The sequence below is a fragment of the Triturus cristatus genome, chromosome 2_1 (genome assembly GCF_964204655.1).
Source record: "Triturus cristatus chromosome 2_1, aTriCri1.1, whole genome shotgun sequence".
Classification (NCBI taxonomy): Eukaryota; Metazoa; Chordata; class Amphibia; order Caudata; family Salamandridae; genus Triturus; species Triturus cristatus.
Genome location: NC_140581.1, coordinates 222138827 through 222163806, shown reverse-complemented (window position 1 = coordinate 222163806; position 24980 = coordinate 222138827). Strand labels below are relative to the sequence as shown.

The 24980-nt window shown below is 40.7% G+C and overlaps 1 protein-coding gene and 1 long non-coding RNA gene across 3 annotated transcripts in view; one reads left to right on the top strand and one right to left on the bottom strand.

Annotated features, from left to right (window-relative positions):
* The window catches only part of LOC146863993 (uncharacterized), a 461517-nt gene that overhangs the window by 359351 nt on the left and 77186 nt on the right, over positions 1–24980 (top strand). For both annotated transcript variants that reach the window (XR_014969884.1, XR_014969876.1), the window contains exon 3: positions 9164–9344. This is a non-coding gene — a long non-coding RNA (uncharacterized LOC146863993). The remainder of the gene's footprint in view (positions 1–9163; positions 9345–24980) is intronic.
* The window catches only part of ST8SIA3 (ST8 alpha-N-acetyl-neuraminide alpha-2,8-sialyltransferase 3), a 61998-nt gene that overhangs the window by 10229 nt on the left and 26789 nt on the right, over positions 1–24980 (bottom strand). The gene's annotated exons all lie outside the window — the stretch shown is intronic.

Sequence of the window (24980 nt, the reverse complement as noted above, 5' to 3'; positions counted from 1 at the left end):
GTTTTCTTTTTTGTTTGTTTGATCTTCCTTCGCTGTCTTGACGACTTTACCATTCATCCCCTGCCCTGTTCTGTCCCAACGCCTCTCTTACCTGCACCGGCTACAGCTGGTTATAACTACTGCGCATGACAAGGCAGAATGACATAAGCCATACATGCTGATTCACAGAAAGTACCATGCTATTTATTTGCATTTTGATGGAAAGGAAGTTATCCTGACCCTCAAAAGCTTTTGTCTCTTGCAATTCATGGCCCTTTTTCACACTCAACAACAGTAAAATAGTATATTACACTCTACAACTGTAAATCTATATAGAAATATTAATACATATCTAACTATGCATATATGTGTGTGCATGTTTACACACACATATATATGTATCAATAGGTATGAATATGTACATATACATATATATATATATATATATATATATATACATATATATATATACACACACAACTTGTGTACCCATCATGCACTGCTACACTGCTTATGACCTCACACATTACATTACTTATGAAGCACACACACCCACACATATATATCAATTAAAGTGACGCTATAGTTAGGTGTTGAAATGAGTCGTGCTAACGTTAAAAAAACCTTTAAAAACATAATATACCACTTATAGTTTAGTGAACTAACTATAACTTGCACACCCATCATGCATTGATTATGACCTCACTCATTACATCACATGACATGGGAGCACAAATGATAGCTAGTTAACAAAATTGTAACTGGCATAGTTCAGTATTTCAGTGTTTTTTTAACATTAGTATGTGTCACATTCCATTAATTAACCGTAACATCACTGTAACCGATGTGTTTTCAGTGAATTTGTATATTTGTCTTTTGTCTTAGCACCTAGACTAAATATAACATTAACCTTTGTTTTTCTTCTAGTAAAAAAATATATATGTGTGTGTGCATATAATATACATACCGTACCCAGTGGCAGTCATCACTGGGTAGTTATAGTTTGGATCATGTGTTCACTGGAAAAGCCTTTTTTGGCTTAATAACAACTGTGGCACCGTGGCACTGTTTGATGAACCTTCACAAAACTTTTGCAAAAAAAAGGTAATCCACCTCAGCTCCTTCCTTGAAAGTTTTGGGGTGATCTGTCAATCAAGTGGGGGCAAAGAAAAATTGGGGTGCACATTTTCTCATGCAATTTTCTATAGTGGCCTAAAAAGTGTTAAAAAGGCTCAATTACATGTTCAGGGGTGTTCAGAATAAAAAATGTTTCATCAGTAATTTTTATTTAACACTGTTATGTATATTTATAATTCGTATTTATAATTCGTATTTGTAAAGCATGAACATATCACCCCTAAAGGTTTCAGGGCGCTGGGGGCGTCAGGGAGATTAAGTGAGCTATTGCAGAGAGTCCCATGATGCTGAGCTGCTGCCGGCGATCGAACCGTATGCCCCTTCCTCCAGAGTCAGCTGCTCTGGGCACTGTGTCACACCTCTTCCTCTATATTTATAAGGAATACTTTGGATGTTAGTTATTGGTAAATTTTTGACAAAGCCAATTGGTCTGTTTTATATATGTTGATGTGATTCCCTCTTGATGCAGCCAATAGACGTGCTGCTTATATTTCAATTTTCTGACCTATTGACAAAGCCTATATGTCTGATTTATTTAAAAATATGCCCATTTTTATTGTTACTTTCTATTAAAAAAAACTAGATAGTCACTGAATTAAGGTGGTGTTATAGCTAGGTATGGTAATAATATATTACTTTATTTAAAACAAATCTTTGAAATTCACTGATAAAACTAATGGTTATAGTCATGTTGTAGTTAGGTGAAAATGTGGTAATGCAATGTCACCATCATAAAACATTGCATTTCTGCTTGCTGTGCATAACTCTCTTTCTGTTTCAGGCGCAAGAGTCACAGTGTTCTCACAAAAATCTGTTAGCTTTCTGTGTGAAAATCACATTTGTTGCAATTCATTGATTGGCCAATGTTTCTCAGCACCTACACTGGATGGGAGGCATAGGAGGTGGATTTGCTTTTTGTGATATCGTGAAGGCTGCAATGATGGAAGAATCTGTCAGAAGACATTTTATATGTCATCAGTGATGTCATGAGTGATTTCACTGACCATGTCATGAGTGATGCAATATGTGAGATCATAAGTAGTGCATTGAATGGGCGTAAGTTATAGTTAGCTCAGGTAACTATAACTGCTGATTTGCTATGGTTTTGTACGAGTGAAATCTGAGCCTAACTATAACATACCTGTAACCTTTGTTTTTTTCAGTGAATTTCTAAGTTTTTTTTATGGTATTTCCAAACTATAACATACCTGTGACCTTTATTTTTTTTTTAAGTGAATATATGTAGATATAGATATATTCACTGAGAAAAACAAAGGATAAAGTAATGTTATAGTTAGGTGAAGATGGCAGTAACAACATTAATGTTTTGATCTAAGAAAAACACAGAAATTCACCAGTTATTGTTAGCAGAGCTAACTATAACTTGCGCCCCGCCATGCACTGCTTATGACCTCACATATTACATCACTCATGACATGTTCTATGACATCATTTATGACCTCACTCATGACATCTCAAATTACACCACTAATAACTTTACCGATGACCCCCCTTACTTTTTAGCTGCCCTGGGGGGGGGGGCGGTTACTGGGGTCTTTAGAGGCTCCTGAAAGGGGGCTGTGCATCCCCCTACCCTTTTTGAGAAACTTTGGCCCCAGAGGTGGGCTTCCTGGGGCCTGTGGTGGCTCAGAGAGGGGGGCCGGGTGGCCCCTCCCCTTCTATGTAAACTTCAGCCTTGAGGTAGGATCCCCAGGGCCTTTATTGGCTTGGCGAGAGGGGCTGTGCAGCAATGCCTCTACTTAATTTCTCAAAAACTGCTGAACGGATTTACACCAAATCACAAAAGGCAGAATCTGCGTACCAAGATCTAGCTTCCTGCCAAATTTGGTGTAAATCCATTCAGTAGTTTTTGCTTTCGCCCTGTCTAAAGAAAATACATAGTTATTTTGCGTTTTGGGACACCCCCTTTTTCTCATTCCTGCTTGACAGATCACCCCGATTCTTTTCATGCACAAACTAGTCAAAAAGTAGCACCTGTTTAGAAAGTTTAATGCAGATTCGTCAAACAGGTCCAAAGTTATTAACAAACCGAAAAACATTTTCCTGTGAAACAGCTGATAACAATAACTACTCAGTGGTGACCGGGAGCGGGTAATATATATACATTATATCTATCACTCTATCACTCTATCTATCTAGATAGATATAGATATATATATATAATCCAGTGGCGGGCGCCGCTGAGTAGTTTAAGTTAGGATCATGTTTCCATGGAAAATGCATTTTTTGTATTGCTAATAACTTTAGCGCCGTTTTGCGAATCTACACAAAAGTTTTCAAAAAAGTGATCTACCCTGCCCACTTATATTGTTTTTTGTCAACTTTTTCAGGACAGGAGACTCAGTCCCCAGAGCACTGTAAAGGCCGCCACAACAATTTTGTTATTGTCGCTGCTAGCAATCAGAGCGGGCTCTCATGTGACCCTCATTCCCGCAGGAGCAAGATGGCCCAAGGGAAAAAAGTCCCCTTTGGCCAATCAGCATGCTTTATGTTTTTTTAGTTAAACTCATTGGACTCTCATAAGAGTCCCTCAAACCAAACCATCCAGATATACAAATATATTGAATCCTTCATTACTCAAAAAATACTTACAGATTTACATCAAATTAAAAAAAGCACACTTTTTGCCCAAGATCTAACTTTCTACCAAATTTGGTGTAATTCCGTTCAGGTGTTTTTGCGAGATCGCGTTGCAAAAATGTCTATGGAAAATGCACGGGGAAATTTAGTTTTGGGAACATCCTTTTCTCTCAGCTCGCACTTGACGGATCACTTTCCTGGAAGGAGCTGAAGTGGATGAACTTTTTGGGGGGAAAGTTTCCTGAAGAGGCATTAAACTGCACCAAAGATATTAGCAACCAAAAAAGGCGCTTCCTACAGAAGCACAGACAAAATTATAACTATCCTGTGGCGACTTCCACTGGAGTTATATATACATATATGTGGTATGCATAATTCACACCACACATCATTAACCCCCCTCCCGGCCCATTCCAAGGGGCCTTAAAACTCAATGCATATAAATAAATCTGCTTCCTTCCATTTGAAAAGATTTTCTTCATTTAGTTTTGTTTTTTTAATTCAAATAAACTAATGACACATTCTAATTGTAGGAATATAGTCGGATTAGAAAATCTTTAATCCAAGTTTAAAATACTGGCATAATTTGACTACAGATATTTGTGGTTATGTGCCAAAAATCATGGCTATTTCTCCAGGTTCTGTGTGACAGGCCCTAGTTTACGCGTATTCTCTACTTGATGTCACTCAGAACTCCTCAGTGTAAAACACCTGTTATTCACAGCTACCTATGTTAATTCTATAAATCATTGCTTCAAGCACATATGTTCACTTAGTTCATACTGACGACCTGAGTCCTCTGGAAACTTTCATCCATAAACAGCTGGCAATCCATTGAAAAAGTGAATAAACTTTCTAAAGCCGTGCATAGGAGGCTACAATTATAATTTGCATGTAATTCCTTATTTTTCAGAGGAAAATTCAGAATATGAGGTATTTTCTGCATCCAGTAAATAATGCACTGCAGCATGAGGTATTTACCACAAGATATGCATGTATATTATTCTAGGTGTCTACGTTTCATTCATCTCAACTAGAGACAAATTAACATTTGCTGAATATCTGCTTTGTTCAGTTCGACATCCGCGTTTGTATTAAAAAATCAAACTAAAAATGTGAGTGACGAATGTAACATGAGGTAATGGAGCATGTTGTAGAATAGTAAGAAATTAAGTTTTTGTTTAAAATGTATTTGTGAGTCTCAGGACTCACATGCATGTTTGGTACAAGAAACATACATTTGACTGACTTCCTGACACACCTAGAATTACTTTTCAGAAGGTTTTTTAGTTCATAACTCTAGGTTTGTCAGTCCTATAGAGAGGTAATATCTACATGTGAAGAATTATATGAGACAGTTTGAGACTCTTAGCAGCATAGTTCCTATAGAATTAAGTGAAATTACCAAGAGACAAAAACAGAAATATTTTATTGGAAGTGTGACACCTCTCACTGTCAAACTGAGTGATCATAACCAAATACCATTCCACTTTAATGTTACTACAGACCACCAACCTAAGGACCCGCATGCCACCACACTGTACAGACATATTCACCCTCACACACCATCACAATCATACACACACGTCCTGGTTTATTGATTCATTCAATAGTTGGTTGTGTTACCATGCAGCTAAGTTTCTAAGACACCTATAATAATGAGTATAACTGAACACTAGCGCAGCAAACATCAGAACATATTGTAATGGCTTCTGTAGAGCCTAATTTGTGAAATATACAGGGGCCTGTAGAATTGCCTCATGGACTTTTGTATGCACATGGGCATTACTACAATGACCATTGGTAATGCACCTATGTGCTGGTTATGGAAAGTTACGCTTTCATAGATAGACTTAAGTGGTAAATGTAGTGAAATGCACATAAATACCATCCTGTGCTTCAAACACACCCACACACACTCATCTATTCACACACATTCACATACCAGACGAGTGACTCCCATTTACAAAGACCCATTTCAAAAAGGAAGTGACACCACCAAATTTCTTAGCATGCATCTCCACATTAAGTGACATCACTGGTTTCCCACTAAAACCATCTTCAAAAATAAGAAATAAGGAAACTAAACAAGGGGACCCAATCGGCCAGCATCAGTTCACATTTAAGTTACATTTTTTTGAGTTTGAATATGCCCTTGTGCTTGTTGGGCTCTGTCTTTCGTTGTTGTTTATTAGGGGGGGGCAATGAACTCCTCTCCACCAGTGGAGTTTGCAGAGGATTCCAACTCTGCACTCTGCTGGGAGTTTGGAGTTCGGAAAAAACTCAGATTCTGTAGCATGGCGGAGTTTCCTCCCACCGCTCACCCCTAGAATCTGGGCCACATATCCCCTTTCATTTCAGCAGTGTCCCAGCTCTCGCTGCATCAAAATGAAACTGAAACATGATTTTTGATTGCCCCTCCACCTTCAGCACCAACCAGGAAGAGGCTTGAACAATCGAGTTTGCAGAGAGGAGCTTAAATAGTCCTAGTTCTCTCATTCAAGAAATCAGAATTGCATTATTTCCCAGAACAGTGCCCTGCCATTTGCTCTGCTTTTACTACCAAGCAGAACTTCAAAAAAATGAATTTGCAACAAGTAACTATTTCTCTGCAGGTGGACAATCATAATGTTGTATGACATGTGGCTGTCAGTGGAAAAACAGGAAAGGGGATTTGTAGAAAAAGATTTAAGCAAAGCAAACGACTCAAGTTGAGAGAGCGAGTTTTGCGGCTGGACTGACCTCTTCCAACAACAGAAAAGGCAACCAGACAGCCACAAAATCAAGGATACATTATTTCCCAGCCGAAAAAGCCTATCTAGGTCCCGGATTACCTAGAAAACTACTAACCTATTACCCACCCACCTTTCATAATCAAAATGATCAAGAAAGCAGTATTAATTACAAGAACAGATCAGCAATGATAACAGGACTATCAATCTGGCTTAAGATCTAGCTACAACACTGAGACTGTCACCATTCAGATAGTTGGGGATGACTCCTTGACTGCTGATAAGATTGGCCCTTACCTCTTAATCCTACTTGACCCCTATAGATTGCCTTCTTAATACACTTGGGTGTGGGAAGATTCCGTTTCTGATCTCATTGAGAGGGCCCTACCTGGTTGTGCTATTGTTAGACTTGATTGTCCCACCAGAATGGGGGGTGGACTTGCCTATCATTTTTAGGGATTTCCTATATTGTATACTTGACCCTCTTGCATTTCAGTCCCTTTGTGAATGTGAAGCGGCTCTATATAAATTAAAAACCCATTAGAGCTTCACCATCTCCGGTCTTTTAGTTTACCATCCTCTAGGCTCACATGCCAGTTTTATTTATCATACGGGGGCCATCTTCTAGAACATTTTAGCAAATTTGAGTCTTACTGTCCTTGGGGATTTTAACTTTCATATAGAGGCCTCAACCTGTCGGGATTCCATATCTTTTTCTAGGTTTATGTCTAGTCTGGATGTTTCACAGTTAGTTCACACTTCCACTCATGTGGCGGGACATATTCTCAAAAGAATCTTTATCAATTTTGCTAGAATTAGGATTAAGGATATCATTACACTTAGTTGGTCAGATCATTGGGTGGTAGCCTTTTTGGTTAATTCGCTCCTTCTTCTGCTGGTACTTCTAGGTCTTCTAGTCTGCCCTATTTGAGTAGGATAAAAGATATCTGGTAGTGACTAGCAGGATGCTCTGACAACCACCTACTCTCGCCTCAAACTATGAATGGCATCCCTGCTGTGGATTTTGCCAGCTGGGGTTAAAGCGGCTCTAATGATGATTGCCCTGCTGAAAGTAATTAGGCACATTAGAAGAAAGCCTACAGCTCCCTGGTTCTCGGACAGCTTAAAAAACTCAGGTGGGAATGTTGCAGTCAGAAGGATAAATGCCATTTAAATCTGGATCCAGAAGAAAAGAGTAAACACAGAGAGCTGTTACATGTCTATAAGCGCACCATTTTTTAGGCCAAATCTGCATTCTTTACATGGAAAATTAGGTCAGATAATAACTCCTCTAAGGAAATTTCCAATTTACCTTTTTAACTAAACCTCCATCCCTACGGCATTTAAACATTTCTCAATTTTTTTGTGGTGAGATAGCCATTTTTACAGAGAATTCTGGAATATTAACTCTGAGTTTGATCTCCCTCTGACCACTATCCCTTCTCCTTCTTCTTTCGAGAACTCTCCTGTGTTGTTGTGCTTCTCACACGTTACAGTGCCTCAAGTTAAACAACTTTTGATGGGCATTAAATATGGCTCTCCACTGGATCACTGTCTGCCAAAAATCTTACAACTTGCTTCGGATATAGCTGTATAACATCTCGCACTAACCATTAATAAGATCATAGAGGCTAGAAAATTCCGCAGTCTATGGAAAGAAACAATTGGTATTCCCGTGGTTAAGAAACCTAATCTTAATCCTGAAGAATTCAAAAACTAGTGGCAAGTCTCCTTACTGACCACTCCTGCTAAAATACTGGAAAAGCATCTGAATCAGTAACTGATGAAATGCGTTGATACATAGGATCGCCTTGCATACCAGACTGGCTTCAGGAGTGGTCACAGTACAGAGTGGCAGATTGATAGTATCAGAGGCCAGGTCGACCTAAGCAGTGCTGCAGTTTTGGTCATGCTTGACCTGGCTTGGCAGTTCGGGCTGGACTGTACCCATGAGGCACAGGGTCAAGACTGATTTGCATATGGCTGGGTTCAAACTGGAACGGCATGGTGAGCAAAAAAACGATGGATTTAGGCCCAGATCTCTGTACTGGGGTGAATGTATGACATTGTTCTGCATTCTGTCCATCAATTGTTGTTTTTGCATTTGACCTGTCCATGGCCTTTGATACGGTCTTCCCGAACCTTATGGCAACTCAATTATTGCAATTGGACATGAAAGGCAAAGAGTTCAGTTAATTGCATTCTTCTCTAGAAGATAGATCGCAAGTGGTAAGTTGTGGACAGTTTAGGGCTAAAGCTTTTAGCTTTCCATGTGGGTGCAGCAGGGCTCTTCACTTAATCCTACCCTTGTTAATCTTTATGTTTCTTCCTTAGCAACTGTGGTTAGATACTTTGGATATCAGGTGCTGTCCTAAGCAGACAACATCCAAATTATTGTGCCAATAACAGACAGTGTGCCTCTGGAGACAGGCAGGTTTAAGGAATATATGGCCAGATTTAGTGATTGGATGAAAGAAAGCTTTCTTAAGCATAACGCTGAAAAAACAGAGGTTCTGGTATTTGGAGTACAGCAGTCCATCTGGTCTGAGCTGTGGTGTCTGGAGTCTTGTGGCCATTTCCCTACTCAGTCAGCCAAGAACCTAGGGGTCATTTTTGACAACTCTTTGTAATTTAACCTACAGTTTAACCGCATTACTAGCATGTGCTTCCATTTTATTAGAACAATGATAAGATCTTTCTGTTAATTCTGATAGAGTTGAGGGCGTGGCTAACGCCTGGAGATGATGGTGGCTGGTCCCTGACTCTGCGGGGACGACGCTGATAACAGCGGACCTGGCGCGGCACCCGGCTCTCATACGGACACCAAAATGAAGGTCTGACCTCATGAAGCAAAGAAGCATGGAAAGAGACGATCTTTACTCTTCATGGCGTCCGGTAAGCAGCATCTCTTTCATTACCGCGATGCGGAGCGGCTCCATTATTTAAGCAGCCACCATTTTGTTTTCGTGCTCAGGAGATTTCATGCATAACGCCTCAGAAACACGCATTTGCCGATAATTGTTGCAGTTTTGCTCCACTCTGAATTGAGCTGCATTATTGGTCCCAGTTTGTAGCCACATCCTTCTTGTGGCCAAAGATACCATAGTTGGTGCCTTTTCCATGGTGAACTCATTGTCGTTTTGTTGCTTAAAGTAATAGGGTCGTTTTACATGTTCCATTTTGGTCTTTCCTCTTTTGAATGATGGAGATTCCCTAAACTACTATTGGAGCCCTTATTTTTACACAACTAATTTTTTCTTCCTGTTATGGAAACAACGTTGCTTTTCCTCTGATTCTCCTGACATCTATGGGAATCGTTTTTCTGTACTTTGTTACAAAGCAGCCACCATTTTCATCCCTGCCTATTTTTCTTTTGTGAGGTGATATGTAATCTCTTCATGGTGGTTTTTCCTGGCTTTTGCTCTCATATTGCAAATTATTGAAGGAGTCTTTCTGGATTTTGGGGACTGCATCTAGTTTTAATCACTTTGCAGTTAAATATTTATGGATTTAATTTATTGATCACAAGAGTTTAAGGTCAATCACTGAATTTCATTGCACTTTTTATGGGGAGGCTGAGGAATCTTAAGCTTGCTGCGTCTTGTAAAGTTCCTACGTGTTCAGATTCTGACTCAAATCCCAACGGCACTGAAATGGAGGACCTCCCCTCTGAAAAACCTGATATTTCGGCAGGCACCATACCAAAAGCGCAGTTCTCTAGTAAATTACCTGAAATCTCTACCAAAAGACCCAAAAAAGACCCTCCTTCTCCAGGAAAATCCTCCCCATCAGCCATGGATGTTATTCTTGAAGAGATTCGAGTTCTAAAACCCTTCATAGATGAATCTTCATGCTCACGCATCTCATCTCTGGAGTATGAAGTCTTAAAAAACAGGCGGATGACATAGAAAATAGGAATCGTAGGAACAACCTCAGACTTTATGGTCTTCCTGAAAATATTGAAGGCTCCAACCCAAGTGCATTTTTTCAATCTTTTTTGCCCAAGCTCCTGGATGTACCTGCTACTACTTCTCTCAATATTCAAAGGGATCACAGACTAGGTCCGAATATTTCTGTGAAACCTTTCGGCATCATTTTGCTTTTTCTGCAATACACCGATGTTCTTCAAGTCCTTTCAGCTGTCAAGACCTGTCGTTGTCGTCTTCTGGTGTAGTCACCCACCAGTCGTGTTGTATTTGTAGATATATTGTTCAGTCGTCTTTGTATGACATGTACTGTCTCTTTGTTCTTTAACCCTTTCCCTTTTTCTTTTTTGTTTCTCTCTTCTCACCTTCCCTGACTCTTCTTCTTACTTTTCTTCTTTATCTTTCTTACTTACCTCTTCCATTTCCCCTGTTCTTTTCTCCAAAGTAAGTCCCTTGTACTTTTCTTTACTCCTTACCTACTTCTAAATTTTCTTTCTTAATGCAACTACTTTTTTTCCTTCAATTTGTTTCCTTCTTCACTTTGAAAAAGTAAATTTAGCTTTGTTTCTTGTAAGCATATTGTTTGTTCATACTTTTCTTATTAAATTATATTTTGGGTTACTACCTGGGATACTAAAGGATTAAATATTCCTATTAAAAAGCAACGGGTGCTATCTCACCTGGCAAAGTTGAAAACTGACATTGCTTTACTTCAAGAGTCTCACATTTCTGATAATGAAGCTTCCAAGTTAAAAAGATGCTGGGTGGGCCATGTGTTTAATTCTCCAGCCCTAGGTAAGAACAATGGTGTTTTGATTTTATGTCACAAGAAATTTAATGTTTCTGTTGTTCATCAAGAGGCTGATGTTGAAGGACGTTGGGTTATTGTTAAGTGGCTTATTGATAAGATTCCTATCGTTATCTTTAATGTATATGGTCCTACTTCGATTGATAACCTTTTCTGGTCTAATTTATTAGATAAACTACTTACATTTGATGATGATTACGTTATATTTGGTGGTGATTGCAATCAAATTCTAGATCCCATTCTCGATAGACACTCTACTGTTAAGTTCACACCTTCTAAAATGCAAGCTCAATTTGTCTCCTCAGTTCGGCGTAAAGCATCAGTTAATATTTGGAGACTTTGCCATCCCGACCGTAGAGAGTATAGTTTCTACTCAGCTGCCCACCATTCCCAATACCGTATTGATTACCTTTTCTTAAGTAAACCCCTGTCCCAACATGCCATTCACTCTGAGAAATCGGTTCAATCCTAATATCGGACCACACCCCTGTTTTTGTTGATACTGATTTGGTCCCCTTTTCCCCTCACCCTAGAAGATGGCGTTTTAACAATTCCCTATTACTCAACCCTAATTTTTGTCAGAAGTTTAATTCCTTTGCCTTGAAATGTTTCGCCATCAACAGCATCCCAGAGTCTCCTTTTGTGATGGTATGGGATTCCTTTAGAGCAGCTGCCAGAGGTTTTATTATGAATTTTGTATCACAAAACAAGAAATCTTTAGAAGCTCAGTCCACTCGGGTACTTAATAAAATTCAACAATTTGAATACACGTATTATCATTCTAATAATGAGTCTGCTTTGAAAAACTTCTTGACGCCAAAATTACTTTAAAAAAATTGTCCACTGATGCAGCTTCCAACTACCTCCTGAAAAGTAGTTCTCGTTATTATGGTGGTCAAAACAAGATGGGTAAGCTATTGGCTAATTACCTAAATGTAAGAAAAGATAGAGCTAAAATAGAATCTTTGCAAGGCCCTGCTGGCACCCCTATTTATAAAGATAAAGATATCTTAAATGAATTTGTTTCCTTTCATAAAAATCGTTATACTCCTGAATCTTTACCAGATAACTCTGACCTTCTTTCCTATTTTCGATCCATTCCTTCTCCCCCATCTAATCACATTGATTTTTAATCTTTGGGAGCTGATATTTCCCTACCAGGAATATCTCAGACTGTTTCAGTATTACGTCGTGGGAAGGCGCCTGGGTGCAATGGATTACCATTGAATTTTATTCTCGTTTTGCAAATATTGTTCAACCTAAGCTTTTATTTCTATTCCAATCCTTTGGGGTAACTGGCACCTCCAATGGTACGTTTCAGGAAGCATTGATCTGCTTAATTCCCATAGATGATAAGGATCACTCTCTTTGCAAGAATTACAGCCTATTTTGTTAGTTAACACAGATTACAAAATCTTTGCGAGGAATCTGGCACTCCGTATTGATACTATTTTGCCTAATCTCATTGGTCCTGAACAAGCAGGTTTTGTTAAAGGACGACTTGCATCTGACAATTCTCGAGTCTTTTTTAATATCCTAAGCAAAGCCTCTACCCTGGATCATCCGATTGCAGCGATTACCCCAGATGCTGAGAAATCATTCAACAGGATTGGTTGGGACTTTATGTTTCAAGCTCTGAAATGGGCTGGTTTTCCTTCTAAACTGATAACTTTAAGTTCTTTATTATACTCAGACCCCCGCGCTTCAATATTTTCTAACGGCAAGACTTCCGATTACTTCTCATAATGTAGGGGGGTGAGACAGGTATGCCCTTTATCTCCTTTTTTATTTGTCATAGCCCTAGAACCTTTTCTAACTAAAATTAGACAGGATGATCGTATTACAGGCTTCCAATTTGGCTCTCATCATATTAAGTTGTCAGTTTATGCTGATGATATTCTTTTATATTGCTCCAATCCTCAAACTTCCCTCACTCCTTTTCTTCAGCAAGTATCCTCGTTCTCTAAACTCTCGGGTTACCGTCTAAACGCTGATAAATGCGAAATTTTGCCTTTAAATTGTCTTTGTCAAAACATCTCTTTGATTCCTCTGGTTTTTCCTGGCAGTCAATTAAAATAAAATATCTTGGTTTTAGGTTTACACCTTTATTATCTGACACGCTCAAAGTAAATTTTGATTACATTATTGAAAAATGAAGTGACATTATTAGTCGTTGGCATCCTCTTTTTCTCTCCTGGTGGGGTCGGTTAGACTCTATAAAGATGATGCTCTCCCCTCTGGTGCTATATATTATTTCTATGATTTCTATTCATATCCCTCAATATTATTTCAAAAGAATTGATTCCACTTTGATAACATTTTTATGGAAGGGTAAATCATCGTGTATAGCCTTATCTTCTCTCAAGAAAGATAGACCTAACGGTGGCCTCAAGTTCCCTGACTTTAAAACTTATCACTCTGCTTTCTCACTAAAACAAGCAGCTAAGTGGATTTCTACGGATCTTACCTTACATCCACCTCTCTGGCTACAATTAGAAAAAGTACTTATTGCTCCTTTTGACTTTCAAGAGATTTTAACTTTTACTGCTTCTTTGCGCTCCCCGGTCATTTCTCTTTCTCGTAAACTCTTATCTCCCCTGCTATCCTCGTCACATCCTTCAATTAATTCCCTTCATAATCAGCCTATCTGGCATAATAAATTAATACGGATTCGTGATCGCTCTATATACTGGAAAGTGTGGCATTCTAGGGGCTTATGCTGGCTTTCTCAACTCATATCTGACGACAAACCCCTTATATTTTCTGATCTTCAATCTAAATTTTCTTTACCGCCATCCTCCAGATCGCAATATAATGTTCTTCATCTCTCCCTCACGCAGTTTCTTCAGAGTTTACCTGCTTCTACTGATCTTCATGTAACTTTTGAATCCTTACTCTCCATTCTAGAAGATTCTCCATCAGCATCCATTATTTACAAATCTTTACTATTCTCCTCAGATAGGCACAAATCAAAAACTGAGAGGATGTGGGAAAAGGACTTTTCTCAAGAGTGACCAATTGCTACTTGGGATAAAATTTGGTCTAAACTCCATAAGACCTCTCGGGCTGCAATTCCCACACAAACCCTTTTTTCATCTACTATAGAATATTATTCTCCCCAATGTCCTTAGCTTCTTTTTCATCGGATTCATCCCCTACATGCTGGTCCTGTCCCTGCCCCGCCGCAGATTTAAAACATATGCTATTTGAGTGCCCCTCAATCTGTCATTACTGGCAATTAGTCTGGTCCCAAATTAAGATAATTTTTAAGGCCCAAATCCCTTTTTCCCTCACAAATATATGTTTAGGTACTCTATCTCCCAAATGGCCTCAAACGCCGCTAAGTTTTAAACTTTTAGACTTATTACTAGCTATTGCTTTTCATTTAATAACTTCAAATTGGAAACAAGCTGATAAGGTCACCTTTAGAGCCTGGTGGAATGCTGTCTGTTTTCATCACTGACTAGATACTAACTATGTTTCTCTCATATACCTAGCAATTAAAAGAGATCTTTTATGGCTCCCCTTAACAACTTATTTATCTCAATCTGCCTCTTCCTTTGTCGCCTCTAAAAATGTAACTGATTAAGTACGGAAACCACCTTGATTTTCTCCCTTGGCCTTTTCTGCAGAGTTGTTTAAATGGTTCTTCATTATCGAATGTTTACTACAGTACTCTTCTAACTTTTCATTCATTGGTATGCTTACAATGTTATATTATCTGTACAAATTATATGATGTTTTAACTGCTCTATATTAATTACTTTTGTTCCCTCCTCCCTTAATGCCTCCCCCTTTTCCTTTATTTCCTTTTTCCATAATGTTTTTCCTCTTCTTATATACAGATACAAAGTTCAATTCCTACATCTTGTTCTTATTTTACTTTATCACTTTATTGTTAAATAGGATGGATTATATCCATTTTATTGCTGTTTACTTCTTTTGTTATCCCTCAATAAATAAAACTTTAAAAAAAAATCTGTTAGAGTTAAGCATTTCCGTGGACATGGCACTGGTTTCTTCCTGGCTGAATTATTGCCACCTGAACATCAACCAGGCTTCACTTAATAGACTTCAGGTCATCCAAAATGCGCCGGCGTGGCTTGTATACACATCCCAAAACATCTCTCAGTTGACAATGGCCTTCAGTCCCTGCATTGGCTTCCGGTAGGGAAACCGCAAATATTTATAGTCCTATGCACGGACTTTATGGCACTGCATTATATGGGTGCCTAAGATTCGTAGAGCCAGATGGGGTGGCCACTCATTTGCTTATGCAGTGGCCAAACCCTGGAAAACCTTCCCATTCCATATTTCTGGATCTGAAATTCTCTCTATTTTTTGTAAAACATCTGAAAGCATGGCTCTTTTCATCTTAGCCCCTGGACTGGCTTTTACTTATGTCTCCCTCATTGTGTTGATGTCTTCTTGATGGCTAGGTGCCTTGACGCCTGTGGGTATTCTTGTGATTTGAAATTCTTTTCATGTCATTTCATTTTACTCAAAAGTAGCCCTGAAAATAACGCAATTAGCGCTTTGTGCAACTTTGAGTTACTTTGCATGAAAGAGACGTCTCAAGGGTGGTACAAGGGCCTCCCCATATTATCACCCAAGGGTTTTGATGCAAACTCCTATCTACTACAGTTGGTAGACAGGGGTAAGTGAAAAATAATAACACCTCCATGAGGCAGACGTTAACAAGGAGAACTCGTTCAATTTCTCCTGTCCTACAAATTTGATGTGCACTGTACAGCACACATCTAATGTGTGAAAGGTTTATAGGTTTGTCTAGGCATAGTATTTTGTACTGGAAGTGTGCCCTTCCAGTACAAAACCTACGACAGCCATCATACATACGCTTTGCACAATGGTGCAAAAATTGTGTGTATGACATTAAGCAGCTTGGTTGTGTGCCAGAGCTGGGTAAGAGAGCAGCAGCGCTTTATCTTAGTATATGTGGCTCTGTTGTGCTCTTCCCCTTTCCTACAAAATTTTGAAAAAATATTAAAGAAGGAAAATGTCTATCAGCACATATGAGCAGTGTTTCTGAACAGCCTGGAAAAAGATAGATTTTTGACTGATTTGAGACAGGCCAGAATAGTGGTTTTTTTTTAAGAAAAAAGGTCTGACTATGACTCTTAGGGGCCGCTTAGGATGCCGTCTGACAGCCGCAGTCTGTGCAGGTAACAGTGGTGGGGTGGTGGGGCTGTGTGGGGGGTGATTTTGAAGGATGATGCAGAGTGAAAATGTAATATTTATTTAATTTCCTCTCTGCATCGCCCCTCGAAATCCCCCGCATGCGGCCGCACCGCCCCACCACTGTTACCTGCACAGACCGTGGCTGTCCTCCGGAAAGGCTCCGAATGGGATTCAGATTCCGCAAATCTGATTGCTTTGCGAACGACCGATTACGATGAAAGGCAACCGTCTGGGCCGACCGAATTGGTTCTGAGCGGAATTCAGGCAGCCTGAATCGTTCAGAGCCGAATCCTACAGCTCTACGGACCCGGTTTCTGAACAAGCAATTATGATGTCCGATTCCGTTCTGAATCAGTTTGTCGAACGCAAAACGGCTACCCTTCACCCGTAGGCCTCTGGATGTGGCCCATGGGGATACCCATGGGACCACTCTTTACAACCATGCAGTGTGGCAGGCACCATGGGGTGCCCACCACAGGGTGCAAGGTTTTCCCTAACCACTCCTTTTTTCAATGGGAGCCGATGTTCTCTTTCGGAATGCAGGCTCCCATTGAAGTCAATGCGAGTCCGCCTGAATGATGTTCGGAAGCATCATAATCGGTCGGACGGACTCGCAGAACCTGATTCGGTCGGAAACGATTCCGGAACCGATTCAGTCAGAAGAGTTTCCAGACGACATCGTAATCGACCCCTTAAGGTCACACCAGAAGTCAGGACCTCACTAAACTACTAAACTGCATATAACAGAAATCCAAGAGACAAACCTTCTCAGGTATTCTCTCACAAAGACAATCTGAGACAAAAGTCTAACTTTACGGCTTTTGGTATTCACACAGGTCATTTACAAGTTGTATCTTTACATCTGCAGTCGGGCTGGAATCTCCGGCTTTGGCCGTATTCTCTGCACCTGGGCCGTACTCTCCGGCTCGGGCCGGATGAAGTGTAATAAATGGGCAAGAATGCAATTTTTACAAAACTGAACATTAGCAACATGTGATAAATGTAGAGGAGGTCAGAAAAATCAGTTTGGGCAGAGAAAATGGTGTGGCCAAACACCACATCATATCCCAGAAAAGTTTGCTTCTTTGCAACATGGTACATGCAGCCCACAATTTGTGCTCCCCTTAGTGTTGACTGCACTATAGTCAACAGCGTTGCTCCCCTTAGTGTTGCCTGCAAGGAGCAGCTATTTATGCTGCGTCCTCTGGGCAGGAGGAATATCTTGATCTGCTTCCCCTGCCCAAATCAGTGCGAGCAGGGACACAGATCAAAAGCCTGCTCCCATCCGGCAGGAGCATTTTTACAGCCAAGTTTATGTTTGCTCCCGTATGGCGGGAGTTTCAAATATGCTCACACCAGGAGGGAGCAAACACAATTTTTCTTGCCTGTACCGGTGCAGGCAGGGAAACTACTGTGTCCAGAGATGGACACATTGGGGTAAGTGAGCCGACCCTGGGAGATGGGGTCCCTGGGGCCATAGAAGGCTCAGGAAGGGGGGGCATGCAGCCCCCTAACTTTTAAAAAGTTTAGTGGCCCCAGGGGTTGGGGTCCCCAGGGCATATAGAGGCTTAAGGAGAGGGGGGCCCTCCAATTTTATTTTATAAATCAGCCCCTGGGGTGGGCTACCCAGAATTACTAGTTGGAATTGGAGACTCCAATTGTGCTATGTTCACATCTTCACCGTGAAACTCGTAATTGGTCCAATAATGGTAACAATTTCATTTTTGCCTCTGGTTTATTATGGGCGATTGGCTATGCCTTACATAATTATGATTCACAATTGACATCATTGTGGTCCTAGCACAGTGTAGTCCATCCTTGACTTTCGATTGCCATTCTTGGCATAATTATCTTTGTCCGTGCCATTATTGTTGTAAAAATGCATGCCATGTGATGAACATGCCATATATTTAATGAAGATAAACAGGCATGAACAGCAGAATCTGTCAAGGTATTACAGTAATACAAGTGAGTGCCTGGGGAAAATGATATGCAGATATTTGTGTACTACACATGTATTTACTACAAATGCAAATCTTGAATTTCAGACAAAAAATATTATTTTTCATGAAAATGATATGGTTCTTTAAAGGTTAATAGTGCTTAGTTTGCTATGTTAAATTACTCTTGACAATGGCTTTAACTGAAACTAGGTGAAATGTGGTTTAGAACTTTAGAGATGAGCTTGTAAATATAACTTTGATTGCAAGATGGAAGCAAGAAATAGATATATTTATTGCCATTGATAGAGTGAAATGTAGAGCCTTTATCAAGAAATAAAGTAAATTTTTATTTAGGATGAAAAAAGTATGCTGTTGCACAGGACCACAGAGATATGACTGCTCGAGTGGTGTTACAAAGCCAGAGAACCTAGCCAACTGAAGGATTAGCAGCATCTTACTTGCTTGCTTTTCAAAACAACCATAATGCACTAAATTAAACAGCATTCACCTAATAGAAGTTACTTTCACAAAGTATGAAACCAGTTATAATTAACACATTGGCGCCGAATCTGATGTTGGATGGACTCAGGCCTGTCTGACATCAGTCAGGAGCTGTAACCGACCGACGTGCTGTCGTCAGTTACGGCCGTGCTAGTACACAACACAATGCAAGCATGCATTTCGAGCGGAATGCATGCTTGCATTGTGGAAAGCAGGGGTGCAGTTCATCCCTGCACCCTGTGGGTAACACCGCAAGGTGCCTGCCACCGGGTGCAGGGATTCACAGAGAGGCACCATAGGTGCCCCCAGGCCGCCATACGGCAGCCTCGCACCCATGGGGGCCCTACTGGGGGCCCCCAAAGACAGTTTCCGACTGCCTTTTCGTGCCGGAAAAACCAGCACGAAAAGGCAGTGAAAAACTGCCATCGTACTCCCTCGGTCGCAAAGAGGCGGCCAGGGGAGTACTGAGGGATTTCTGGATGCCGTACGGGCTCTCCGAGCCTGTCGTCAGCAATCCGGAAATCTGTGTCGGATTCCTTTCCGACGGAGCCCATCAGAATGGCTCGGTCGGAAAGGAATCCGGCCGACATGATCCGAATCGGTCGGAAGGGCTCCCACCATCAATATATGCCACTATTGCATACCTCAAAAGACCTTTATTCGGCTAAGTAGCCATAAAAGGATATTACAATACAAGACACACTTTTAAAATACATAAAATTTCAACACTCAACCCACATAGCTGTATGGAAATAATGTAAATAGCCTAACTCTATACCATGCCTTTTGAGGACACACTAAAGTAATGTGAGTTGACTTCTTCACTGCTCATGTCAAATAGTACAAGAAGTCGCGTGAGACTCGTTCAAATTTAGAACTTTCTTACAAACGATTCAGGGTTCTATAATCCACCTAAACCCACCCCAAAACCCTAAAACACCCTTACCACCGATGACCCTTATGCACTCCTAAACCCTACAAATACCCTAACCAATCAATACCCTTACCTAAACCCTAAAATTACAATTACCACCCAAAAACCTTACCCACTCCTAAACCCGACAAACACCTTTACCACTCAGTACCCTTACCCGCCATTAAACCCTACAAATACCCTTACCACCCAATACTCTTACCCACCCTTAAACCCTAAAAACAAAATGCCCTAACCACCCAATACCCTTACCCACCCCTAACCCCCCCAAAAAAGGTGTATATATACAGTTACCTGATATGTACTTAGCATTTATTGTAAAGGCATGCATGGTAAAGACAGATGCGTGATAAAGACCTACATGGTAATGGCAAAGTGTGGTAAAGGCATTGCGTGGTATAGGATGCATGATAAAGTAAATGCTATGTTGTAATGGCTGTTTCCCTTGCCACATAGCCCAGTAGCATTACCACCAATCAAGTGGTGACATTATGTGTCTTGCTATAAAATCTGAAACTTCCCTTTATTAGGATCCAGCGTTATAGCCAAGTTAATAAATAAAAATTGCAGGGAGGTGGGCCCAGTTTACCACATCCTGGGATCACTGTAGCACCCAACCTATAAAGAAATGCTGGTGTGTAATGTAGACTATTTTCTTTTTAAATAAGTTCCTTTCTTCTGAAAACGATTAGAGCCTTGTTACGAGTTTAGATATTATTTATTGCACATGGTAAATAACGATACCACAGTGTATGTTATTTTGACGTGTGTGATAAATAACACCTATCACGAGTTTGTGGGCAACAACATGCAGAGTTTGATGTTTAATATTCCAAAATCCGCATGGTATGCTAAATACCGTACACTTTTTCCTGTTAAATTACGGCAGGTTTAACCTGCCGAAATTTAACACAGCTGAGGTATTTAACGCATTTGATAATTATCGGATTTGTGTTAAATACAGCAGAACTCGTAATTACAACCCGTGCTTAAACAGGGTTTAACGCACAGGTCAGAATTTGTGACCCACTTGCAATCAGGCCCTCTGACAAGTCTTTCTCTATATTGACCCTCAACTTAGAACCCCAATCATAAATGCCATCTATAAATCTAGATTTGATTGGGGTAAGGCTGTTCTCTTGGCTACTCCACAATACGTACTGTATCAGTTACAGTGGGTCCAGAATACAGCAATCCTGTTTATACAAGGTCTAAAAAACATCAGTCAATTTCTGATGACAGAAGAAAATTAGACTGTCTACAAAATCATCTTAGAGTAATCTTTGAAGCCATGACCATTGTACCAAAAATGATGTACTCAAAAACACCTGATTTTATGGCCAAGACATTCGTCTGTCACAAAACACTATCAATTTGAAAATCAATATCTTATCCTCCCATTTGATGACAAAGCATTCTCTATCACAGACGCACATTCTTGAAACGCCCTACCCCTAGACTTCGGAAGGCACCCTTGCATCAAGCACTTCAGAAAGACATTTCTTTTCAACTAAAATATCTGAAACGACTGTTTACAGCTCTAGGAAACCATTTATGGTGAGCGTATGTGCTTCAAAAACTCCTGGAGCCTAAAATCTATTTCAAATTTATACGCATAAGTCTATAATTTATGGATATTAATTTAGTTTATGGAAGGAAACCTGCCCTTGGGGAATTAGATACGATACAGCAAGAATTCGTTGTAATCCCTTGTCTAGAAAAAATACTTTTTTTCTAGAGATCCCTCTACCCACCAGAGTTGCCCATCAATGGGGTTCCTCTCAATCATCTACGGACTGAGGCATGCTGCAACTTGCGAATTATGTAGGAGCACTTTTTATTGTAGACTATGTGCAGTGCAGTGATGTGGAATGGAAAGGGAAAGAAAATTTAAAAATACCTAACTGGTTGGCCAATCTTTTATTCCCGCCCCTAGTTGGTATGGTTAAAAATCAGGGGTCGTTTGCTGAGAATAATCCTGACCTTAATGAGTCTGGTTGTCTCAGTAATGTGTTTTTGTTAACATGTTTCGAGCTGTTTCCCTAGTAGCTCTTCATCAGGACTCCACGGGGTCCAGCCCCATGTGTACTACTCTTAGAGAATCCTGTAATAAGGACACAAACCATGCCCACCTAATGCGCACTGTATACATACCGTTCTAGTGATTAATCTGTGTCTGTAATTAGAAAGCAAAAAGATATATTAAAAAACAGTGACCTGTCAGGGTTTATATATCATGTACTCTTGTTGCTGCTTAACAGCTGGGTAGCATACTCCATCTGTAGGAAAACTAGGAAGCATCCAAGCCGCCTCTGGTACAGTAACCTACTTCTCTTCCTGGAGACCGCATACTAACTGGTGCATGAGCCGTTTCCGTTTATAAAGCCCTTTCCTAACCATGCAGTGGGAAAAAATGCCCTGTCATTCTGCTTCGTGGTACTCGACTGCTAGGGTAGTTCAAAATGGCCGTTGTTGCCGGAATAGTGGCCGCACCATGTTGGAAGAAATCCTATCCTGAAAAACATTAAGTTACTGGAAATGTATGAGTAAAGGAGTTGATATTAAAATGTTTCACGTAATGCAGAATGGAATCAAGCGATATGCATACAAAAACATTGGGAATTACACAGGTATACACAGGTATAGTATTTGGCTGTTTCCCTGCCCAGAAAACAAGTCCTATTCGGGGATGGTTAGATGTAATGGCTGCTACCTTAGTGTGATATTACTTCAACCAAGCTACTCACTTATAATGTAGAGCAGATGCTTCCCATGTACAATAGTTTTATTCTTATTACTGCATGCATGTACTCATGGACACAGTGGTCAGTATTTTCCGATACATATTTCAAACTAATGGCTGCTTCGGGGGTTCTTTTCAACTGCTGAGATGTCCCCTTATCAGACAGATGTTATCTGAAGGATCTCACAATGATGCATTCCCGGTGAATAGTAACACACTCTTATCAAGCTCAGATGTACCATTGTTAGACAGATGTATATTAGAATCTCTCAATGATACATTCCCGGTGTTATCCCGTATTACTGATCATGTGTGAGCAGGGGGACACTGTTTTAAAGTGTCTAGTCTTTATAACACAATATTTTGGTGTGGGAGTCATAGTTATTGTTAGATGTGTCTCGAACTATTATGTCCTTGTGTGATCGTGTACTCTAAAAAAAACAGGGTGTTTTACTTAGTTATAGAGACTCCTAAAGATGTCTCCATTAGTCTCAATGTTGTGCATTTTCAACGTAAGAGGCCCCACAGGATAGTTTAGTTTAGTTTATAGTTTATAAAGCGCATGAATCACCCCCGCAGGGGTCTCTCAGCGCTGGACACCAAGTGCAAAAGGAGGTAAAGTATGGTCATTCTGAGAAGAGAGTGGTCTTAAGAGCCTTTCTAAAACCGAGATAGTCGGAACATTGTCTGAGAGGGAGAGGCAATTGATTCCATACCGCAGGAGATTGGTAGGAAAAAGATCTTCCTCCCAAACGTATTCTCTTAATCCTCGGAACAAGAAGCAACGCTTTGGATCCAGACCTCAAATCACGGTTTGGAATATACCTATGGAGCCTTTCAGTCAGATAGAGCGGACCGGGACCCCACAGTGCTTTGTGGGTCAGGCAGCAAAGTTTGAACTTCACACGCTTCCTCACTGGCAGCCAGTGCAATTGCTGGAGTAGCGGAATAGAAGCAGATCTGCTAGGAGCTTTCATAACCAGTCGTGCAGCGGTGTTTTGTACCACTTGCAGACGGTTAAGAGCAGATTCATTGGCAGCAACCAGTAATGCATTACAATAATCCAGCCTGTTCAATACCAAGGCCTGGACCAGAGTCCTACGAAAAGGGTCTGGAAGAAATGGCAAGGCTTTCTTCAGGAGGCGCAAGGTGAAGAAACATGTGCTGACGGTGTGAGAAACATGCTCCTTCATAGACAAGGCCTGATCCAGACGGATGCCCAGATTTTTTGCTGTCTGTTTAGGTAATGGAACAGGCCCCAGCTCAGTAGGCCACCAGGTGGGAGCCCACGAAATGGTAGCGTCTCCAAAAAGAATAATTTCTGTTTTACTGGTGTTGAGCTGCAGAAAATTACTACTCATCCACTCAGAGATGGCAAGCATGCCATGTGAGAAACGGATTTGAGCAGAAGAAGAAGATGTGTCAACTGGAAAGATTAGTTGAGTGTCATCCGCATAAGAAATGGGGATGAACCCAAGAGATCTTAGAAGAGAGGCAAGGGGAGCCACATAAACATTAAACAGTATAGGGCTCAAGCATGAGCCCTGCGGGACACCCTTGGACAGACACTCGGTGGGTGAACGAAAAGGGCCAAAATTCAGTGTCTGAGTACGGTCAGTGAGGAAGCTGGCTACCCAGCTAAACGCCGTACCTCCAAGTCCTGCCCCTTTTAATCTTTCGAGCAGGGTCCGATGGTCAACCGTATCAAAAGCGGCCGAGAGATCTAATAGGACCAAGATAGCAGACTGTCCCCGATCTAACGTCCGTCTGATACAGTCGGTTACTGCAACCAAGGCCGTCTCAGTGCTATAGTTAGCACGGAATCCAGATTGTGACGGATCCAGATAGCCGGTGGATTCAATGTGGTTAGAGATATGTTTCTTAACATATTTCTCTAGGACCTTGCTCAAATGAGGGAGGAGGGAGATGGGTCGAAGGTTTGTAAGATCCTCCATGGGAAGCTTATTATTTTTTCGTAGAGGGATAACCTGAGCAGCTTTCCAAGAGAGGGGAACTGAGCCCGAACTTAGGGAAACGTTAAGCAGCGTGGAAACAGAATCCGCAAGTACGTGTGCCAGAGATGCTCCTAATTTTGCCGGCATAACATCAGCAGGAGAGCCAGAGGTAACATTATGTAATAATGTAATAGTCTCCTCTCGAAGGATAGGGGGAAAGGACATCAATGGTGCTGGATTAACGATGGAATGTTTAACATTGTCATCCGACCTTGAGGGGTGGGGGATATTCGGAAATTTGTCGTAGATAGTGTCAATTTTTTGAACAAGGAAAGAGCTAATTTTATTGCAGAGGGCTTGAGAGTGCAGGTTGTCCAGCTCGCAGGCTTTAGGGCAAGTAAAATCCTTCAAGATTTGATACAGGATTTTTGGCGCATTACCCGCGGAACTCAATTGAGCCGCTATGTATAGTCTACGTGCTTGTTTAATTTCTTTGTGATAGAGCAAAAGTGCTGCTCTAAA